General features: G+C 38.2%; 1 protein-coding gene across 29 annotated transcripts in view; it reads left to right on the top strand.

Moving 5' to 3' along the window:
• ZBTB20 (zinc finger and BTB domain containing 20) overlaps positions 1 to 24,316 on the top strand; it is a 761,796-nt gene that overhangs the window by 533,497 nt on the left and 203,983 nt on the right. For 2 of the 29 annotated variants that reach the window (XM_034658306.1, XM_034658837.1), the window contains one exon: positions 999 to 1,183. The exons of the other annotated variants lie outside the window; for them this stretch is intronic. The gene's annotated coding sequence lies outside the window, so the exon portion shown is untranslated. The remainder of the gene's footprint in view (positions 1 to 998; positions 1,184 to 24,316) is intronic. 29 annotated transcript variants of the gene reach the window in all.

The following is a 24,316-nucleotide window of genomic DNA, read 5'->3' as shown; positions in this document are numbered from 1 at the left end:
AACTATTTATACGCAAGTTCATCTCTTTTTCAGAACAGTAATTCCAGTGAAGGTAGAAGTTATGTCCTATTTATCTTTGTTACCTCAGGTTCTGGCAAAGTGCATGATTGTTGAATGAACTAATGAAAGATTAGCAGCTTACTTTAGATGATTTTAGTATCTATAAAGATAAATGAAGGAAAAGTTAATTTGGTTTCAAATGTTCGCACCCTATGTATTATTATATAACCAATCTCACTAGCATTTAGGCAAGTTCTTTTACAGTGATACTATGACCAAATCAGGAACATCTTTGGGAGTAAACATCTTTCAGTTTGGCTCCTGGTTAAGTGATCAGTTAAGGGGCCCACTCTTGATTTCGGCTTAGGTCAAGATCTCACCGTCCTGGGATCGAGCCCCGCATCGGGCTCTACACTCAGTCCTCCTTAAGGATTTCTCTCCCTCTCCCCCCCTAAAATAAATAAGCAAATCTTAAAAAAAAAAAAAAAAACACGTATTTTTCTGCAAGGCATAAGACTAAGAGTCAAAGTAGTGTAGCTTTTAAGAGCTCTTGCAATGACTGGTATGAAACCCACAATAAGCTACTCAATCTCTGAAACTCAATTTCTTCATCTGAAAGATGGGAATAGTAATAATGCTTACCTCATAGCCCTTGCTCTGGAGACTGGATGAGATCTTGCATATCAGATAGCATCATGCCTGGCTAAGCCCTTGGGCTATTATTACTAGAATTAATTCCTCCCAGGACAGCTGGTTTTACTTGCACATGTATCTTGACCACTGGGACAGAGGGTAGGTATACCAGCAGGGCTCACACTGGATATAGAATCAGAGAGCTTAAGTGCATATGCCAGTGCATTTCAGGCTTTAGAGCCTAAGAATTACTTGGAAAGTGCATTTAAAAGGTAGATCTTTGAGTTCCACCTCAAGACATACTAATTCAGTTGATTTGCTCTGGGGTGAGACCCTGATATATGTCTTTTTAACATCCTCCTCAGGTGATTCTGGTGTAGCTGGTCCCAGACCAAACTCTAGGTAACCCCACCATCATGACTCCATCCCAGACTCAGCTGCATATCACCTCCAGCCCTATGGCATCATTCCCCAGGACTTACCTTGCTGAATACTTATGTGGCTTTGCTGCCTCCACTCCTTCGTAGTCCTACCCCATTGAAAGTGGAAGGTAAGAATAGGAAAGACAAAGTCAATCAGGAGAACTTGAGTAGCTGCAGTAAATTATTTGTTATTTTGTATTAGTTGGACTAATGGTCTTCTGCATTAGTCCAAAACTGAGCTGATGTGACAGGTAAGCTTGAACTTTCGAACAATAGTTTTCCTCCAATAACTGTAAAATGATTGGGTATAGTGAAGTTTACCTCCTGTTTTTTTTTTTTTGTTTTTTTTGTTTTTTGTGGAATTGCTATCTATAGAACTTAGATGAATAAAAACAATTGAAGTGCAAAGTGTTAAATGCATGCTTCGATTTAGTCGATGCATTTGCACATTGAAGTAATTAAGATGTATTTAAAAGCATTCTGCTTGCAATACTTTGTTCTCCATTTCCTACAAATCAAATTAGTGAGGGTAGATTTGATTTTGACATCATTTTGAAAATATTTTCTTTTTCTTTTTTAAATTTTCTGAGTATTACATATTTACAAAGTTCAAAACATAACCAACTGTGACTAACTAAATTCATAAAAACAAAACAAAAAGTCCAAAGTACAGGAAAATGAAAAACAGCACAGAGTAATATGCAGTAGAACAACATAAATCATAGCTCACAAATATAGTTGTAATAATACACCTTATCCATGTCTGATCAATTAATAACAAATACACATTCAGATAGCAGATAGCTCATTCTTTTCCTTTGATTGAGAGCCCCAAATTTAATTATTCATCTCAGTCCAAATAAATATGAAAAGGTGGCCAGACCTTCTTAGAAAAATCTTAACCATCTCCTATTTTCATTGTGGTATATGTAATGCAATGAATGAATGTGAAGAAAGAATATAAAGGGTGTTTTCCTTGTTTGCTAACAAAACATTCAAGCAAGATTATTTATTTTTTAAATAAAGTTAGACTTGATAGAACCAAGAAATGCTTATGGAGCTATTTGCACAAAGACAGACCTGAGTTTAAATCCCAACCCTGCATACTGTTTGTATGATGTTTGACAAATTATTTCACCTCCCTGAGCCTCAGTTTTCACATCTATAAAGTGAGGGTAATAATATCTACATTGCAGCATTGCTTTCTTAACATTCAATGATGTATTGAAAGTGCCTGGAATTTAGTATGTACTCAACAAAAGACATTTATTATTATTAAGAAAGAAAGTTTGAAGGGATAAGAACCCTAAATCTGCTGAGGAAAAAAAGACCAAACAAAAATATTCTGTATTTTCACATTTTCAGAGGCTATTTACAGGAGTCTCGGATTTTATCCCAGAATTTTATCTGCAGAAGAGAGAGTTTTACCTTTATGATTTTCTTGCCACCCAAATTGTTGTCCTTAATGTAAATCAGTGACCTCAAAACACATGTTGAGAAATACCATTTATACATTTGAAGTGCATATTTAAATGACTATAATTTTCTAATACAAATTATTATCATATTCTTTTGTTGAAGATAAAGAGTACTTTGGCCTGGGTACAGATTACATAAATCCAGTTCCTCTTGTTTTTTCTATACTAACCTTGTAGTTTTAGAAGTATATGTGTTTATGCGTAGAAGTGAAGGGGAGAGAGAGAGAGAATGGACAAGAACAGTAGATTCATTTGTGCTTCTTAGGAAGCAGAGAAGCTATCTTGTTCAATCCTATCGTCAGTGATGAGCTCTGTGTTTCATATATAGAAAGTGTTCAATAAATGATTGTTGAATTAATACATGGGGAGGAACAAAATGCTAAGAAAATATCCGTATAGCATAAAGGAGCCAGCTCAAAAGAGGTGTATGCAGATAGTAAGCAGAGAGCTTAAAACTTACTGAGGGGTGTCAATACTCCTTTAGTTAGGAGGGCTCCGTGTGGAACTACTGGTAGTCATTTTTATTCAGAGCCTCTAATTTTCGCTGGAGAAAGCAGCAAAACCAGAAGAGCCAACTGATCCTCAGTCAGAGAGCCATGACATGACCTTCATAGAGCTGCAAGGAACCATAGAGATTTGTTAATACAGGGTCCTCACTTCCCAGCTGAAGGAAGTGAAGGATTTCCGCAAACATTTGGTGACAAAGTTTATTGATACTCAAACTTTAGTTTCCTGATTCTGGTCCAATTCAGTTTATATTGTACCATATTGCCTTTGTGTTAGCAGACTGTCGCCCTGGGGGTTCCCATATATCTGCAGTGGCTTCTCATCTTTTGACAAGACAGTGCAATGGGACATCCAGCAATGCCTCTGATTAGAATCTTCTCACCTTGTCTGGCATTTTCCTTAGAGCCTAGGAGGCTTCAATAAAGAGATTCTTCCTTTGACTCTTAAATTCATTTTTTAATCAAGAAATAATCTATATTAAATTATTATTAACCATAAAAAGCTCATTCAAACTACTTTAGCTCCTTTCAAGTGATTAATTGGAGCCAAAAGGAATGGAGAAGAAAGAACCATTATAATTTGACTGGAGAAAGAGAAGGAAGAGTTCTGTCCTTGAGATGTTAACTAGGTCAAGGCAAGGCTGGGTAGGCTGTGATGGGGGAGAGGAGATCCAGAGTACTCAGCAAGTCACTGAGAGATTTGAATCTCAGAGAACAGGGGAGAGAAGAAGAGGTGAAGGGATAGAAAGAAGAAGTAAAAGGGAGGGGGGTGGGTGCTGCAGGTAGACTTCATAATTTGGTCTTTTGCTTCATAATTTACTGTGTTTGTAACCCTTGTGCTCAGTGGGGAAGGAAACCTTGGGTTCAAGTCATTCATGTCCTGATATAATTTATATTGCTACTGTCAAGTAATAACTAGAATTCCTTGAATCAATTATTAACAACATCCATGAAAGAAGAAATGAAGCATTTAATAAGTAAATATCTTCCCCTTCCACCTAAAGAATGGAGGAACTGTTGATGGGCTGTTGATGGTGAGTTAAACTGGCATACCAGGAATTTTTATAAATGGTTTTCCTATGCTCCATTGAATCTGTGGCTGAGACTTTAGTTGTATACCAGCTGTGCGTGCAAAATCTCATAATTATTCTTACTGTATTAAGCATTTTATAGCAATTTTAGCTCTAAAATGCTATGCAATAGTTTTTATGCAAGTGTACCAGACATGTAAGCTGTTCCAATGAAAACATTTCCTTTCATTTAGACACGTGGTTTTAGGTTTCCAAACTTAGCTCTTTGCATTGATGGAAGAATCTTTAGGCCAGACATCAGGTTTTCTGGTGGGGAGTTGGATTTTCTTGCACATACTTTATTTTTCCAGGCAGCCTCATGAGAAAAGGGGCGTTCCACTGAGTATACAATAGTGATATTAGCAAATACTGCTGCTGAGTACTAGCTCCTCCACGGCCCGTCCTGTTGAGAAAGGCACTGGAGAGGAAGCTAGGGTTATCTAGGCATCCCTCTGGGGCGTACTGACAAGCAGGCAGAAGGACTTGGACTTAACCTCTCTGCAGAAGGCTGACACCTTGAACACTGCTGCACATGCTGCTGCGCCCTGCAGTGGCAAGTCTTGGGCCCGAGCCCAAAGCTGGTGTGGAGTTTGAACCCTTGGCATTCTGGCCCAGGGCCAAGTGCTATCAATGGAACCCCACTGACACCTTTAGTTATTCTTCCTAGATTAGGATAGTAATTTACTTGTCTCTTTGATTTCAAGTGTCTGGTTTTGTTTCCAGATGCCTCCCAGCTCATCTGTATTCCAGGGGTTTCAAAAGACTTTAACCTCATTGGTTCTCTCCTTTGTCAGTTCCATTTGGTGAACACAGGAGGGATACAGAGACTACAGAGAGGCGAGGGAGGGGGCGGTGTGCGCGTGATGTAGGGGGCATGTGGGGAGGGCTTGGTGAGACTGCAGGAATAAATGAAAGGCATATTCACTTTCAGAACGTCAGCTATTGTACTGGAACAAGTCAGGGTGGAGTATAAGAGGTGATGTGTAGGACAATGTAGTGAAAAGTGTCATTAGATGGATTCGTGTATAAAAGCCCTCCAAACAGCAGTAATCTCAAACTCCCCCAAATGACCGCGATATATGAAAGAGATGGAGAGACCATAGAAATTTTATCCCAATGCCAATAAGGTAACAGCACTTGGATTTTAACATGCTATGGTAGGAAAAGGCATTTATGCAGGGGTGTCATTTCATGTTTACAAGGGCCTGTCTAGCACTGTTTATTGATTTTACTGCAATTCTTTCCCCAGGACCCTGTAGATAGATAATTGCTAGAAATGTCCGTCATTAGCAGAGCAACGAGTGCAACCATCACACTAGGAAAAAGATACACATAGGACCCTGCAAGCAGGCATCAGACGGGGGTAGGAGTCACACAATAACACGTGCAGCTATAACTCTAGGCAAACACACACACAACACCCTGTGTAGCCATTGCACTGAGAAAATACACACAGCCCCCTGTGCAGCCATCACACATCAGGAAAATACACACATGACACCCCTATGCAACCATCACACCAGGCAAAAGCACAGACATAAAATGCTAAGTCAATAGGAATGAACAGCTCATAAAAGCCTACTGGAATAGATCACATCACAGCCAGGTACATCTGTTCTCAGCACTAACCATTATCGTTAGCTTAAAATGCTTAAAATCACTGCGCATCCTCAGGTCTAGGGACAGATTATTCCAAGAAGATTCTGCTAAATAGATTTGGCAATGCAGTGAAGGGGACCTCTACTACATTAAAGTGATGCATTTTGCATCTCAAAGGCTGTCAGCTGTATTTAGAGGAACTCTGTGATTGAAGAACAATGCTCTAGGATGGAATAGCAATTTTTCCAGCCCTTCGAAACCTGGGGGTGACTTTTACCCCAACTTGAGTTAAGTGTACAACTGAAGGGGCAGCTATCACATTGGGAGGTGACTAATAAAAGCCAGATTGGAAACGGCTTTCATCTGTGCTGCAAAGTAAGCCACTCAATCCTGTTTTAAACTGGAACTCTCAGGTGGGATATCATATCCAGAGGTCTTCGTGAGGTCAGACTTCAAGCCATCAACTGGAGATAAATAAGTAGGAACTACAGTCCTTGCTTCAGAAGGTTGTCTGCCCAACTGGGGGGAATAAAGGAACCACCCACCTCTTCTCTTGCCAGAGCCTTCTCTTTATCCTCTTGCCTTGGTCTGTGATGTTATCTTCACTGTGTGACACAGGGGTCACGCACTGCAAGGGAAGCTCTGTGTGTCCTTCTGAAGACTGGCCCCAAAAAATAGTTAGAAAGAGTTTCAAGCTTGCAGTTCCATGTTTCAATTACAGTGGCGTTATATGTTTCTACTGAGTGAGACAAGTTTCAAGCTAGCTTGTTAAGAATGATTTACACCATAATTCGAGGAAAAAACAAATGTGAGTGAGATTTGAAAGGGAAGAGTAGGGGGGAAGTGCCAGACTAAACGAATCCTAAGTAAATAGGGTGGGGTGGGGTGGAGGGTGTTTTTTTGTGTGTGTTTTTTGGTATTTTTTTGTTTGTTTGTTACTTTGCTTTTTTAGAAAAAAAAAAGAAAGAAGAAAGGAAATGTATAGTATTGTTGGTAATTACTTCCTCACCTGGGTGGAATGAAGCAAAAGAAAACAGAATTGCTCCATTTGCTCCTTAACCAAATTTTAGGAGAGGACAGGTGTTTCTCTTAATTCACATGACATCTTACTGGGAAAAAGCAGTACTAGAAATGAGAACTAAGAATTCCACTTCGTTTTTTTTTTTTTTTCAAATGTGGTGGAAAGGTTTTGTTAGGGAGAGAAAAGCATTTTCCATAAAACAATGCAGTAGTGACATGAGGTAATTACATGGTGACTGGGACACACCGCGTGGCATACTGGAGAAATTGCATGATACCTACGTGATAACTATAGTAACTCTAGTTATCGCTACCGTATTATCTCCTGATAACTATATAATTAGTTTGTGTCACAAAAGCACCCTAAACGTATGCCTGTTCCAGCTACTCTAGTAGGAAAAAAAAAAATAAACTTTTTTGCAAGGGGGAAAAAAACTAATGAAGAAAGTTGCCAAGAACAGATATTTTGTAATCTGTGCTAAATCTCTGCTGGAAAACATGAACAGTAACGAAGCTGAGAAGACAGTAAAAGAAATTCGGGGCAAGGTGCCAGACGCCCAGACGGAAGGAGAATGTGGACCAAAAGATTGCGACAATCGGGTAATTATGGTTTATGAATTTCAGCTTTAATCTGTAGTTCAGTGAGTCCTGATTAAATATCTGTTAAACACAATTAAAGTTTGTTTTTGTATTTCACCGTCTTGATCAGAATAATTAGAGACTGCGTGTTTCATGTCAAAAGTAGCAAGAGGAATTTTAGTGAATGAACATCGTTTTTAAAAGCCATTTGTAGCACCAGCTGTTGGCATTATTTTATATTTTAGTGTTATCAGCATAAAGATGGTCCTCTGGATGCTGAATAGTTTCCAGCAGGACAAGGATGTTAGGCTGTCACGATGGGCCTGTGCTGCCGAGGCTTCAGTGTTGGAGGGCTCATATTCACAGGAGATAGTAGACAGGGGAGATGTAGGTCAGGGAAGCAGATATTTTAGGTGAGAAAAGAAGGGAGACATTTGAGTTACATTTGTCCAAACAAGGAACTGAAAGAGGGGATTTCTTATGGTGTAGTCATTTGCGTTAACACCTGAAAATGCTGGGGAGCCTATAGAGCAGGTTGTATATACATCGTGCCTGAGGGAAGGGCACAAGAAAGGTATGATAAGCTATGCTGGAACTCTGTCCTGGTTGGCTTTTGGCTAAAAACCTGGACCTTTTACTCCTGGAGTTAGTAGAAGGTAGTGCTGAGAGAATTTGCCATACTAATCATTCTTTGGCTAGGGATAGCAGTATGAATTCTGCGAAAAGGACAAGTTGGAATATAAGAAGGATTAACTAAATCTGGGTAAAGGAGCAAAATAAGATTCTGCAAACCAAAACTAAGACTATGATTTCCATACACATGGGCCAAAAGGGAAGCTGGGGAGTTGTAAATTGCTATCTCTTAAAAATTATGTGACGGTATGTGCGAATACTTCTATGCAGTTTACCGTGATATGAGCTTTAAAGAAATAAAATACTATCTTGCTTGCTATTTGAAATTTGGGTACCTGGAAGATTTCGATCCCTGTGGTAGGCAGAATGATAACCCCTCCCCGATCCTAATCCTCAGAACCTGTGAATATGTTGCCTTACATGACAAAAGGGACTTTGCAGATGTTAGTTAAGGATCTTGAGATGGGAAGATGATCCTGGATTATCTGGGTGCTCCTAATTAATCACAACAATCCTTATAAGAGGAAGAAGGAAGCAGTAGGGTCAGAGGAGATGTGACAATGAAGCAGAATCTCAGAGAAAATGAGACAAAAGATGTGGTACTGCTGCCTCTGCAAATGGGGGAACAGCCATGAGCCAAGGAATGCAGGCTGTGTCTAGAAGCTGAAGACAAGAAGGGGGAGTCTCCTCTGGAGTCTCCAAAACGAATGCAGTCCTGCACCTTTATTTAAGGACTTCTGACTTCCAGAACTGCAATCATTCCTGTTTTGTAGGCCATGAGCAGAATAGGAAACCAATATAGAACCTGTGAATCTGCTCTGTGGATATCATCTCCATGTAAAAGTAGTCTAGCTAAAAGTGCATCTGGGAATGAGAAAAACAACCAGCCTCTATGAATTTCATCTCCTAAAGCCCATTCTCCAGGCTGTCTCTGTGGTGTCACTTGGAGGTACCTGCCTATGTATTATAAATTAAAATCATGGGCAAATTCAACCCCGCCCACCCTCCAATAATACATTCCACATGAGTAGAAATATTTACAGGAAGGGAAGACTATAAGGTGAAAATAATTTCCCCAAAAACAGCAGTTAACATTTGAACACATAACCACAGGTTGAATCATTTCTCTTTGTCAATTTCTACCTCCAGAAATGGCAATTTCATATGGTCCCACATACCCAGTGTTATCTCATTTAAACCTTCTAGGACTAAAATTAAAAATTTCTTCCAAGATTGTAAAATTAATAAATGTCAGAATTATGTCAGGCTAATAAAATGCTTATGTGCAACATTCAGGTAAAAATGAGATTAAATCCCAACTGGCCAAAGGTATCTTTTGCAGAGTTGAGGATGCAGACATGTGTCTCCTGTGCTATTCCACAAAGTGACAGTTTGAGTCATGAGAAAGCTGTAGGGTAAAGTTAGCATAACGCAAATAGACAAAGACAATGATTGAAATTTGCTACCTAGCATCTTTGTGTTCAAAAGAGCATATACTACCAGAGAGGAAGATAGCCTAGCAAGTACTTTAGAATGGTATTGCTTAAAGGATTTCTAGCTTCTTTTGGTTTAAGGCTTCCACTAATAATCTCGTGAAAGCTGTGAACCCTCTCCCCACAAAAGGACAGCATCTTGTCAGAGGATTTACAGGCCCTCTCAAGCCTATTGATGGACCTCAGATTAAGTACCCTTGGTTTACAATTGTGTTCCAAGAAAAACACTGTGGGACTGACTGGTCTGACATGATTTAAGACCAGAATTTTGTGATACTTATTTACCACATGATTTTGGACCAGTCATCAATGTACACCAAGGTTCAGGCTTTTAATTAGTAAAATTAGTACTTCTGGTGCTAATGTGCTAGGAAAGTACATTTTTGTTTTTAAAACATTTGAGGTGCATTTAAAGACCACCTGAATTGCTCTTGCTTGCTGTCCATTCTTTTATTATTTAGTCATTTATTTATTCATTCATTCTGCAAGTGTTTATTGAGCCCTTACTGTTTATGGGTACTGGGAATATGATAGTGAACAGGACTCACAAGGTCCTCTTTCCTCATGGAACATTCTAGATAGAGAAAATACTTAATAAATATGTAGATACTATACTAACACACACCAATGGATGAAAAGAAGAAAACAAGAGTATAACCTAATAGAAATAGCATGTAAAAGAAATAGCAGGGAGATCGGTAGGAGAAGGAAGGAAAGAATGAAGGGGGAATGAACCACGAGAGACTATGGACTCTGGGAAACAAACTGAGGGCTTCAGAGGGGAGGTAGGTGGGGGATTGGGATAGGCCGGTGATGGGTATTAAGGAGGGCACGTATTGCATGGAGCACTGGGTGTTATACACAAACAATGAATCATGGAACACTACATCAAAAACTAATGATGTACTATGTGGTGACTAACATAACATAATAAAAAATTAAAAAAAAAAGAAATAGCATGTAAGCAGATGGCATGTGGCTGAGACTTGAATGATGTTAAAAACCAGACACTTGAAAATCTGGAGGAAAAGCATTTCAGGTAGAGTGGAATAGCAACTATAAAGACTCTGAAATTAAAATGAGCTAAGCATGTAAATTATGAAAGAAGGTCAGTGCATAGAAGTATATTGGAAAGGTGATCAGAGAAGAGTCAGGATCCAGATTATACAGGCTTCATGCTGAACAGTTCAGATTTTATTCTAGTTGCAAAGGACAGTCATCAGAGATTGATATGGAAGGGTCTGATTACACATACAAAGAAATCATTATCATTGCTGTATAGAGAAAGGAGTATAAAGGAGCAAGAAGAGAAGTAAACCCAACTAACAGTTAAGAAGATGCACAAAGCTGAAGATAGCAAGTAGCCTCATGGCCACATAATGTATTATTACCTCATAGAAGATTTGAGATGTCTCATGTTGAGAAGCCAAGAGAGCAGAAACTGATTTATGAAGTATAGCATCTCTTATGTTTTTGGTCTATTAAAAGATTGTTTTGGCCTAAAAATGTTCTTCCTGAGAGGAAGAGGAAAAGGAAATCTAAGCACAACAGTCTAATGATATTGGCAAATGAAGCAGTTACTTGGTGGGGAGAGGATTGCTGAGGTAACTGAGAAAGTCACCAGCAACGAGGAACCTCAATACATAAGGGTGTTATTGAGGGTTTGGGCCCATTTCACTAAGGTTCCTTACAAGTCCGCTTCTTCTGTTTTCCTGAGATGAGCTTAAGATCACAAGTCTTCTGAACTCTCTTCTGCCCCTTTTAAATGTGGGTTTAGGGGCACCTGGGTGGCTCTGTCAGTTAAGCATTAGACTCTTGATTTCAGCTCAGGTCATGATCTCTGGGTCCTGAGATCAAGCACCACATCAGGCTCCACCCTCAGCATGGAATCTGCTTGAGATTCTCTCTCTTCCTCTCCCTCTGCCCCTCCGCCTCCTTGTGCTCTATAAACAAACAAACAAATAAATAAATAAAATCTTAAAATAAAATAAAATAAATATAGATTTAAATGTCCTGCTTCTCACCACCATCTACCCCTCAAAGTAGTCCACAGAGAAGATCACTACAGGGATTAGGGGCAAACGTAATGTGACTTGAATGAACATCAGGAAAGGAAGAAATTCCGTTGTTTATGAGTTTCCCAATAGAATGAGATATTTGTGCAATGTATTGGGGCTTAATGAGTCCCCAACATTACCTGAAAGGAGTATAGTTCAATTATACTTTGTCAACCAATTGAAATCCTTTAATAAATGGCGAACTGTGATAGATACACCCACGAATAATGACCTATATAAACTAGTGATGTAGTGTTAGTTTATGGACAACTTATTTTCACTAATAAGTTAGAAAATTATATAATTCATTGCTCAGTGACATTCATAAGTAATGCAAATTGGTAAAATATGCAACTATATATAAAAATATATTTAGAAAATCATTCAGAAGACAAGGGGCAGGAGCCTTTTCCAACTGACATTCCTATGAGACTATAAGTTACAGCTTCAGGGTTCAGTGTGGCGAGGTGAGAAAACTGCCCTAGAGTGAAGGGGAACCAACTGAAAGTACTGTTGAATTTCATAATCAGAGTTCCTAGAATGAAAAAATACAAATTATATTTCCAGGGAAACATGAGTGTGATAGTATAGTATTATGGAATAGCCATATTCCATGGACCAAAAACAATTAGGTACTATATATGAAAGACCTGTTGCAAATACAACATGCATGGAGATTACGTTAAGTGAAGGCTTAACAAATGGTTATTACTGTTGTTGGTTGTTGTTGTTTAAATTAAAGCTGAAGTATTATAATAGAATTTCCTGCCCTTTTGCCACCTCAGGTATTTATGCTGTTTTAAACCTTTCCCTACCTCCAGTTCCCAAACTGCCCTTTCTCTGGGGAACAGAATATAAATTATCCTATGTAAATTTTGAGAATGACTATTCCCATGTGAGAGAATATCAAAGCTGAGAAGAGAATACAGAACTCTTAACAACCAGTACTATTCATGCCAGCTCATCTGCTACCTCCTAATAAAACTGGTTGTTAATCTTCCCTGATTTGTCTACATCTTTCAGGTAATAAAAGTGTCTAAACCATAATGCATTCTTCCAGAGAAGATAATCAGGTAACTTAATACCTCTCTGCTCAGCAACACAATGTCCCTTTGTATCCAATCCTGAATTGGATTGACATTTCTAGCTGACGCTTTACATCAAAGGTCATTTTGCTCAGTTCACTATCTGATCTTTTTTATTGTTTTCTAGCATATTCCTAATTCTCAAAAAGATTTCTTCATCCCTGGCGGTATACTGAGAGTTCCCAATTTCATTATCTCTTTGGTGTATTTCATTAATTATTAAGATCTCTCTAATTGTAAGTTTCTCTTCCCAAGAAAGTGTCTGAGTCTCATCATTAGAGATATTAATAAGCAGAATTTTGTGAACACCCAAAGTATAGTTAAGTTGGGCATAACCCTGAACTGCCAAGGGAACAGAGATCTTCCAAGTAAAAAACCTCTTTGAACTGTAATGATTTCATAAGGGTGATTCATTACTTAGTAAATTTTATTAAAAATGGAATGAATCAATGTGAGTAAAAGATTTGGTTTCCTTCATTTATTTATGTTGAGCCATTCCATTCATACAGGTTGGAAAACAATTCCCCAGGCAAGACCAACTAATGTTTTGTGTGTGAATATAGATGCTAGGTATCGTTTATTTTCTCTTCAGTTTTGGCTGTCTCTATTTTACCCCCTAAAAAAGGAAAAGCATAAAAATATTATGATCTAAATAATAAAATAACAGGATTTTCAAAATTTGTTTACTAAAAATTAAACTGTAGTCATTGAGTGTTTAATACTATCAAGGTCGTTAACAAAAAAGATTGGACTGGAATTAGAAATCAAAAATATATTAGGAAATCGCATCACAGAAATATGAAAAATATGGTGCCCTTTCTAGAATCTAAAAGCCCTGAAGATATAGTACTACTACTAGAACTAAGGGAGATGGGATCAAAAGAGAGATCACAAGAGAATATCCAACTTTCAGAAGGATGTCTGAGAGCTGAGGAGGAGCTATATTTTGGATAAAACTTTCATGGTGATAGGGCATTTACCAAGGTACGGATAGTCCATAGAATGCAAGATAGCCTATCTCCCAACAATATTTAATAGTAAATGCAATTGAGATTAGGAGGGTAGGGAGGATTGAAAGAAAAAGGTCAACATAGGTTAGATGAGGAAACAGACCTGTGGGAGATACTTTGAAAATCATGAGTTCATATTACATAACTGTTCATCTTTATCCTACTTTGCAGAAATGATGTGTGAACAAATCCAGAGGTGGAGGAAAGCCCACAGGAAGGAAATGGTTAACTTCTCTCTGGCATGCTTATTCTGGTCTTTAAAAAAAAATTATGTTTATATTGGATGGTGGGATGTTGTTACCTTCCATTGAGAGAGGATAAAAAGGAAAAAAAGCAGAAGGAGTGGAAGGCAACAATACCTGTGTTATCTTCCAGCGTATTTTTGAATGACTCTGATCTAACTTCAGTTTCAAGCTGTTTAAATCTATCTCACTGACGGGTCCAAATCTTAGTGCTCACATGTTTGGGACAATTAAAATCAGCAGGGTCTGTGGCTCCCTAACCCAGGCTTTATTGTATAAGGGGTAAACAGCCACTTGTAATTTAGTGAGTAAGTGCAGGTCTTTCATGATGCACATACCAGCCCCACTGAAAACCGATCAATTTCTGTGCTTGGCAGTGGCATTCATAAGGCCCCTATGGAGCATTATCCCATGCCTGAGGGTCATTACTCTTCCACAGAAGCACTGACAGTTGTGATGAATGGCGGTACCTGGGAAGAGGAGTGTTTGGATGTTTAAACAGATTACATTTTCCTTTTAGAGCAGTAGACATTAGATCACATCTTAGACTGTCTACCCATGTGGACAGTGAGGATGAAATCAGAGCAACTCGTACGTGACCCAGTGAGATTCAGGTGTACCAATCATCATTTCTGTTGGGGGAAATAGACTTGACTTTGCATCCTGTCACGATATTGTATGTGCAGCCAAGCAATGGGTGATAGCCACATACAGCTGCTGAGATGCTAGGCTGTCAACAGGCATGAGATCCCGTCCATCACTATTATCTACAACAAGACTCATTACCTGCCAGCCAGTAAACATCCCATTTACACCATCTGCAATGAATTAAAAAGTGACGAAAAGAATCAGTATCTGTTTGAGTTGCAACATGATTGTCAAGTTCATTTTCATCTCTGGAAGCCCTTCCGTTCTATGAGAGACTTTGGGGAAAAATATATGATGAAGAAACCCAGGAATAGCCTGGAAGTGACAGTTGTCAATGACAATTGTCAGGTTTTTAACCAGACATTTGCAAATACAATTAGCTTCTTAAAGTGTAAGAAAAGTCCAGGCCTTTGTCAATTGTGTTTTTTCAGTTGTTCCCTCTCTGGTTTTCTGGTGTGCTAGAACTGGGACTCAGTGTTTGATACTCCTAAATTGATGCTGACTACAGTGAGAAATATTTCATAAAAATGTATATTTCAACATAAACTCTGAGGCAAAGCTGCCACTGTATCCAGAGAGGAAGTGATGATTAGTTTCTAATTTACACGTGCAGTGATTTCTTTGGCAAGTGTGAATTCCATGTCCTACAGTAAGGTTCTCTGTAACTGTTCCTACTTGAAGCAGTTATGGAGGTATTAAAAAGATGCAGAGGTCTACTGGCACTTGAGGCTGTTTAATTCTCATATAAGCAAACTAGCTGTCTGTCCAGATTACATGTGCGGGTGGTCAGGTGGTGGGAACTGCAGAGCAAAAGATCAAATAGAGGTGTTACCCACAAACCACGTGAGAAATAGAGGAAAGATTTGACATTTATTCATATGTATCACCTTTTATTAGAATCTCTTGGGGTTTTTTTTTCCATCTTCCTTTATCTTCATCAGATATTCCAACAGCAAGGAGATGACTTTCATTCTTACTTTGAGGATAGGGTTTCTCGGTGCTGCTCAATGTACTGCCCTGACTAAAGAGACCAATTCTGAAATGAGGGTATTGAAGATAAGCCCTTCTGAAAATAGCCCTGGCTATGCAGTAGGATTTCACTCCCAGAAATCCATTTCTTCCTCCCACAAATTGCCCTTGTGGTAGTAATATAGGAAGGAGATTATATATTACCTCATCTCCTTACAGAGAAAAGGACAAGTGCTATGGGAAAGCTTTGTTTCTTTTAATCATTCCAGGCATCCCCTGCCTTCAATATTTCACTAAAGAGGTCCTCAGTTGCCTCTAGAAAGACACTCTAGTGAGACAGAAAGAAACAGAGTAATGAAAATGATGACCTCATATGGAAAGGCTTTCTAACCCAAAGGGATAAGCTAGCTGTGACCCCCATCCTCAAATCTGTGAAGCAGACAAAGATAGAAAGGTACTACGAAGTTATGACTACTTCCTCCAAACTGTGCTTGATAACTGTTTAATCTGATACTACAGTTTCGCAGGAGACGTCTTTTTTCTCAAGCTCATCTTTATGTTTTTATAAAGAGGGGAAGACACAAACCTCTATGTAGATTTTTAAAGCTACTGACTTTGTGCTAGAAATAAGGAAGAGAAATGTCACATTGTGGGAATAAGGAAGCTATTTTGCGGAACCTAGGAAGGGAGTGAGTAAGTTTCATTCTCCCTTCCTCTTATCATCTACCCATTCCTGAACTTGTATACTGTATTAATTCCATTAGGGCAAAGTTAACTGATGATGGAGTCTTTGCTTCTCTTGAAATAAAATCTTTTTATATTTGAGTCATTTCAGTCCTGAACAGCACATTTTCAAACTACAGGTAGAAGGAATGTACCAGATAAGTTATGCCGTGAATTTATGGTGTTCATTTTTAATAATAAATTGGGCCAGCCTAAATACTAAGTTTGGGTTAGGAAAGCTAGAATCCATTTCTAATAGCATCAGAAAAAGGAGGTCCAGTATCTGTAGTAAATGTACACATAATCAAACACAAAATTCTGTTTTCACTGATCTGCCAAAGATCAAAAAAATACTTTAAGAGGGATGTTAAGAAGAAGTTATGTGTTTGGGGAAAGTAAAGTTAAATTATGCTTTAATCTGTTATATTTTTCCTGCAAAATAACTTAATGTACATGCCAGAAATTGATAAAAGTTGAGCTACTGTACTCATAAAGTGTTGATTAACACTTTGCATACCACATCATACATCTATGTAGAATACAGCATGGTGGAGCTCTTAAAGTCTTTTATGTGTTACTAATATCCATTTGTTTAGGCAGTCCTATGGTAAGGTCTTGGACTGGATTGCTTCTCAAGTCTAAGTGAATTGAACATGAGGCATTACTTCCAGTTGTTTTATTGGCAAGATACCATATAACTGTCTCATGAAATAATTTGGAGAAGGTAAATTTTTGAAACTACCTTAAGAACATACCTTTAAGTGGGGCGCCTGGGTAGCGCAGTCGTTAGGCATCTGCCTTCGGCTCAGGGCATGATCCCGGCGTTCTGGGATCGAGCCCCACATCAGGCTCCTCTGCTATGAGCCTGCTTCTTCCTCTCCCACTCCCCCTGCTTGTGTTCCCTCTCTCGCTGGCTGTCTATCTCTGTCAAATAAATAAATAAATAAATAAGAACATACATTTAAGTGACCCAATATCAGTAGTCCAATTTGGACTTACTTTCTGTGTTTCTATTAAATAGTGTTATTGAAAACAATAATTCTGAGGGCAAAAATCTAATACAAAGTAATAGGCACCATGTTCATATGTATCAAACTTCTAAGCTTCTGCCTTGAAAGCAAGTAGAGAGAGACGATATTGGAATACCTGACCTTTGTGCCTAGCTTTGTCTTACTCTATCAAACACAAGATGATTTGTATGTGAGTGTGTATGTGTGTGTGTGTGTGTGCGCGCTTTAAAACAACTACAAACATGGATCAAATTGCCTGATAGAGCAGCCAATGGCCACATCTGCAGCAAAGTCTTTTTTGTGGGAGCTCCTAAAGTTCATAACCATGGAGTGATCCATAATTACATTGTTTAGAAATCCATGTCAGAGAAAAAGCTCTTTTGACTTTAACCATTTCCTCCATTAATTTGGGGCTGTTTGGAAACTGGCCATAGGAATATTTATTTGAGTCTCTGTAACTTTTCTATTATTTCAGTGGTTCTAATGTAGAATTGATTAATGAATGACTAAAAGAGAGAAAAAACCAGGAGGAGTCAAGTGAAACTTCAAAAAGGTACCACTGTCCTTGACTTCATGATCTTTTTGGATTAGATTTGATAATCCTTGATGTCCATTCCCAGAGAACTTTAACTACAGACAAAATAATAAAGAGATATGGTGAAGCTGTAATAGTAAATAGATACCCAGGTATCTAGAATGTCCATGTTTTTAGGAGCAGATGAGTTTCCATTTATTTATAGAATTAAAAGTGTTCTAGGGCACCTGGGTGGCTCAGTTGTTAAGCGTCTACCTTCAGCTCAGGTAGTGATCCCAGGGTCCTGGGATCGAGCCCCGCATCGGGCTCTCTGCTCAGCGGGAAGCCTGCTTCTCCTTCTCCCTCTCCCACTCCCCCTGCTTAGGTTCCCTCTCTCGCTGTCTCTCTCTCTCTCAAATAAATAAATAAAATCTTGAAAAATAATGTTCTAAAACAATAAAAGTTCTATGAGCCGTATTTCCTTGAAGACAATATTGAAAAGTTTACAAAAACATCTGAACACAATCAGGGTTTGTCTAGTCACATTGTTACATCTACTTACATCCTTTCTGACTTCAAGTGTAATGCCATTATAGGCTGGAAGAATATGTTACATTGAATACCATGGGATGAGTGGCAACTTTGCTTAGGATAATTTGTAAGAATAAAATCCAAAATATTATCTATGGTTTCCATAGAAGAGCATTTTTTTTTCCTGAATAGCCCACTTGTGATCTAACACTTTACTAGGTTGTTTGTATAAACCTCTATCTTCATTTCTCTCTATCAAATGTTAGCTATCCTTCCGACCCATTTCAAATGCCACTCCTTTTATGAAACCTTTCTACCTCCTTCTCTTCACCTCGCTCTGTAGCAAAAGTCATTCCTCCTACAAATGCCCCCCAACAAAATTTTGGTGAAATTTTCTTTTATGAAACTTAATACTTAATTTGCATCATCATCTGTAATTTGTCTAATCGCCCTACGAAGTATGATTCCTCAAGTGAAATAACTTTACTTGCTATAAAGTCTTAGAGGAGATTCCCAATAAATATTATAACTCAAATTGAATCTCTTTCATTGGAAACAGAAATTTTTCTTGAGAATTTCCAATACTACTTATAAGACAGACTGATAAATAAAAACATCTTTAAATTCAAAATTAAACAATAAAAATAATTTTTAATCCTTATGAGTCTACAAGCTCCCTTTGTTTCAGATGCTCAGGCATCTTTTACTCCAGATCCTCTTTTAAAAAATCATCTTAAGACCCCATATGTTCAAAAGATAACTCATAAATTATGACTCTTAAAAAAGATAACAAGTACACAAACTGGAAGAAAATTAAGAGATTAAGAATAGGACCAGAAAATAAGAAATTATAATTTTCTTCCTGAAGGGCTAATGAAAATCCTTAAAGACAACAACAACAACAACACACACACACACAAAGAAAAAGAAAGAAAGAAAGAAAAAAATGAAAAGAAAAAGAAAAAAAAACTAGAAAGCTAAAACAACCTACTTGTCTTCAAGGCTTTCTCCATAAATGAAGAAGAAATAAAATTGAAGAATGGCTGACTTGTCTGGTATCATACCTACACAAAGCTATGGACAAAGTGACTTGCAGTTTGGATTTCAATCCATTTGCAGTGAATGTGAATCAGTTTGATAAATGTATATGCTCTATGCAAGATTTCAACCAAACTATGGAATAGTGATGTAAATACAACAAACCACTGAACCAAAATGTACCCAGGAAATGCTTTAATTGCATAAGAAAAATAAGATTGAATGTGATAAGTGAGAAAAATAATTAAAGAAGATATAGTTATATAGAAGTAGAAAGAATATTTTATGGAGGGAAAATTGAGGAAGCACATTGATAAAAGCAAAATAGTAGAAATGGAGTGGTTGGGGTCCATCACTCAAACAAGAAAAATATCAGATTTGAGGTACACTGCTTAACTTACAGGTTCACCAAAGCCTAATACCAGCATCAGTGGAAAAAAATTAAAAATAATCAACTTATAACTTGTTATGGAATCAACCCTGCCCACAGCTTTCTAGGAAAGAATATTCTTAGTATGATGATTAGAGAAATGAAAAAAGAGAAGGCTCAAAGGAGGACAGCAGTTAATTGTTTATGTCCTAAATCGGGCATCATTAGCACTTTTATAATTTGGTGGAAATTGCTGTGTGAAAGCCAAATTTATGTTTACAAAAAGAAAATGATACTGTAGTAGAGAATGGATTGTACTGCATGGATTCAAGATATGAAGAGCCATCGTGGTACTAGTAATACTACCATGGTGAAAAAATTCAGCAGTGAGGCTATATATTGAACATTTAACAGGATTTTGCCATTAATTTCGTAATATTCTAGTAAAGTAGGTAGAAATATAGGATTGATAGAAGAATTGTTGCATATAATTGTCCCACTCTACTAGGTCATACGCTACAAAATTAACACTAACACACAACATGGCCTGCTTAAGAAAAGGTATTATTTGTAGTTACAAGGACTGGTGAACAAGACTATCTAAAATGAGCACAGGGGCGCCTGGGTGGCACAGCGGTTAAGCGTCTGCCTTTGGCTCAGGGCGTGATCCCGGCGTTATGGGTTCGAGCCCCACATCAGGCTCCTCTGCTATGAGCCTGCTTCTTCCTCTCCCACTCCCCCTGCTTGTGTTCCCTCTCTTGCCAGCTGTCTCTATCTCTGTCAAATAAATAAATAAAATCTTTAAAAAAAAATAAATAAAATGAGCACAAAATTCTCTTTGGTTGGATAAATATTTAGTGAAAATTCTTCAAGGGATTTTGTTTCCTTGAATAAGAGGAACATCTGCCATTATATAGAATAGCTATAGAATTGTCATCCTTTGTGTTTTCTCAGTAGCCAAAGGTTAAAAATAAATATAATAATGCTTTGGTATATTAAGAGGCTTTCATATGTTTCTTTCTTTCTTTGGGTACTTTTTCCTTTAACCACTATGAAGAAGTGATTTTCTTATCCATGACTGATTTTCTTCGAAGTAGGTTTCAGGTCTTAATAATTATGAAGAAATTAGGTTCCTGCAAACATTTTCTGTGCTTCTTTTGCTTTATATTATTGTTTAAGAAATAATACAGCCATGTTTTTAAAACTTGGTTTCCTCTTGGTGCACTTGTAGATGAACCGAATTTTGAGACTAACTGATCTCCTGGACCTCTCTCGTTCCTTAGATATCAATTGAATGAGAAAAGTGAGATGATGTAAGAGATCAGTACTGCAGGTAGACTTCCCACAAGTTTTCATCGCACCTGATAAAGAATGAACAGAAGCTACAGCCATTAGATTCCTGCACAGTGCTTTGTGCAAAATGAGCATGAATTTTCCTTTTGCCTCTCACCCCCAAATAAGCAGGAATCCACAATATAATCAACAGTAGTTCTGATTCCATGGCAATAAGCCCAAAACCTGAGTAAGGCATAGAATATATGCATACACATGTATCACTTCCAGGGAACCACGTGGTTTTTGATCAGGACTTACCTGCATGTAAATTTAAACCTGCTGTAGAGGCACCTTCTTCACTGGTTTCATGTAAATGTATAAATACTATTTGAGGAAAAAAAGAAGATATCCAAGTACCCTAAGAAAAATTACTAGATTATAAATTGTCCTGAGATGGCACATCTATCATTGATGAAAGCACTACTATGTCTTTGGCTTAAGAATTACAAACAATAGAAAATAGTATAAAAAATGAAAATGCACCCTTTAAATAATGTTGCAATAAGGTAACATTTTCCACTTAGTGGTGGAATTTTTGTATCTCCTTATTGTAAGCCTTAAACATCATCTTCTTGTAAACCTTACATAAAGTATAGGTACTTAATAAATACTTGTTTAATAAAGAATTAGGTAATTTAATGAAAGTTGTAAGCTGTTACAAAACATTAGGGAAGAGGAGGTATTAGCCCTAAATCTGACCTGCATGTCTATAGTTTACACACACACACATACACACACGTGTCCCTAATCATTGGAATATCCCATCACTGCCCAAAGCATCTGCCACTTCAGCCATCCATTTTCTTTCCCAGTTACTGTCCATGAGACCCTTTCCTTAGGCCCTAGCAATAGCATCATTTTAGAAGTCTCTTCTCTCGCTCATCACTGCCCATTCAGTCGATTACTAAATTCTGCCAGTTCTCCCTCAACAATAGCTTTTCAATTGACCTCTTTCTTTTCATTTCCAGCACATCCGAGTGGGCCTTGGAAAGGGTGGCCCTTATCTCCTTTCTGAATTTAGAAATAGGCCACGCTTCCTTCAGGATGTTTTCATAAAACCTTTAAGCATCTAGAGTAATCGTTCCCACCAGCATTTTCCTCATCTCATTTCTTGACCTAGGAATACACTGCTTCATTCTACCTGTAAATTAAAATCCAAATTCCTCATCTGGTTCTAATGTTCCTCTATTATGAGTTATTCTCCTTGGCCTCTTTTTCTTCCCAAACTCCAAGGTCCTCATCAACTTCTGTTTCCTCTAAAGTAGAATGAACAAGGGCTTCAGTTGGACATCGTGGTAGTCATTGTGAGCATGAGTCAGTCCCTCACATAGCTCCATGCACCTGCAGTGGCACTCCTGTTTCTCATTACCCTGCTTTAGCCAAGGTGGGGGACTCACCCTTTCCCACTTCCCTGTCCTTGTTAATGCTCTCTCTCCACCCCATGATGCTCTTCTCTCTCACTTCAGAAAACATATATCCACCACTCCTTCCACATTTTTTATCCTATTTATTACCCTAAAGACTGAATATATTCTGTACGCACTCACTTTTGTGTTGCTCTGGAAGTGTTAGGCAGTTTTGCCTGTATAAATTATGTTATTTCCTCACTCTCAGCAAGATTATAAGTCTCTTAAGGGAGTAGAGAGCATTTTCTTAAGTGTGATACAGAACTCTGCATAAAAAAAAACTTCTTCAGTAGGGGCGCCTGGGTGGCACAGTGGTTAAGCGTCTGCCTTCGGCTCAGGGCGTGATCCTGGCGCTATGGGATCAAGCCCCACATCAGGCTCCTCCGCTATGAGCCTGCTTCTTCCTCTCCCACTCCCCCTGCTTGTGTTCCCTCTCTCACTGGCTGTCTCTGTCGAATAAATTATCTCTGTCGAATAAATAAATAAATAAAATCTTTAAAAAAAAAAAAAACTTCTTCAGTAAATGTTTGCTGCTGACTTCTTAATGAAATATGTGACCATTAGGTCTCAATGAGACATTGGATTCTTCAGTTGTGATTAGAAATAGTTGTATGTTACGTAAGGACTCAGTACATCCATAACCTATTGGTTCAGACCAGGAGCTTAAAAATGTTTGAGGAACAGGTAAAACATTCAGGACTCTTAGGCAGGGTATTGAGTTGGAAGGCCTTGAATGTGTTCTACTCTGTGAAGAACTTCAAAGGTCCTATGTTTCCTGGACAAGCAATAGTGCTCAGAGGCGTTGGGCCTGTTCACTATTTGGTAGAGGAAGCTTGCCAAACGTTGTGATCATATTCAGATGGGTTTCTCCTTAAATGAGCACATCTGACGAGCATCACCACCCAAGCTGCTCTCTGAAGATGTAAGTGGGCAACAAAGCACAAGTGTGACTCAGTCAGCTGCCAGAGACTGACTGGCTCCCAAAACATCCACACCCACCACTTTACACTGTGCAAAATGTACTATTTTGCTCTCGTTGTGCCAGCCCAGTGTTTGAGATTTATCAATGAATCAGGAAAGGAGAGAGGCCATCAATATTACGTATCTCAAACATTCTTCATTAGAAGATTTTAACAGACTTCCTGGAGGTCCCATGGGGACAACTGTTATGTAAGGAAATCTCCTTCTGACTCTGTTTTAGCCCACCTAAGAAAAGCTGATGGCAGTGCATGGATTGCTTCAGGGAACATAGTTTTAAGGTTAAAGAAGAACTAGAATTAAATTTTATATCTTGCTCCCCCCCAAAAAAACTGTCTTTCTTTGATTATATGGAAAGGCCTTTTTGGCCATGAGTTAAAGAGCCATTTTCGGAAGATGGTTTAGATCTAAGATTTGAAGAGACCATTATCTTAACTAGAGGCTTGGATTATGTATTCTTAAGTAATGACAAAGATCGCCTTCCTCCAACCTGATGAAGAAAAGCAGACTCTTGAGAAACCCTTGGTGCCCATGCTATGGATTATCAATAATAACACTTTATACCATATCTAACTTCTGCTTCACTGGAAGATAGGTATTACTGCCCCCAACTAATAGATAAGAAAATCAGGGCTTAAAGCGGTCCAATGGCTTACACACGGTATACAAGTATGTAGGTGTCTTTGATAAATACCCTGATCTCTCTGGTGCCAATGCTAGTGCTCTGAATCCCCACACTCCTGCCTTCCAATTAAACAACAAATGAACGTGAAAGCATTTTACAAGCTATAAAGTGGTATGCAAGTGGTAGTTTATGTAGGAGACTTAACGTCCTGAGGAAAATTTCCAAATTAGCCTGAAAAGAGCTTTTATAAGTGGCTTCTATTCTGAATAGTTTAAAGATACTAGCAGCCCTTTTGGTTACATACAGAAGGCCATAAGTTGTTCTTCTGTGGCATCCAGACCA

This window comes from Ailuropoda melanoleuca, chromosome 1 (genome assembly GCF_002007445.2).
Source record: "Ailuropoda melanoleuca isolate Jingjing chromosome 1, ASM200744v2, whole genome shotgun sequence".
Taxonomy (NCBI): domain Eukaryota; kingdom Metazoa; phylum Chordata; class Mammalia; order Carnivora; family Ursidae; genus Ailuropoda; species Ailuropoda melanoleuca.
Note: the sequence above shows the minus strand (reverse complement) of the source record. Positions and strands in the feature narration are given on the sequence as shown.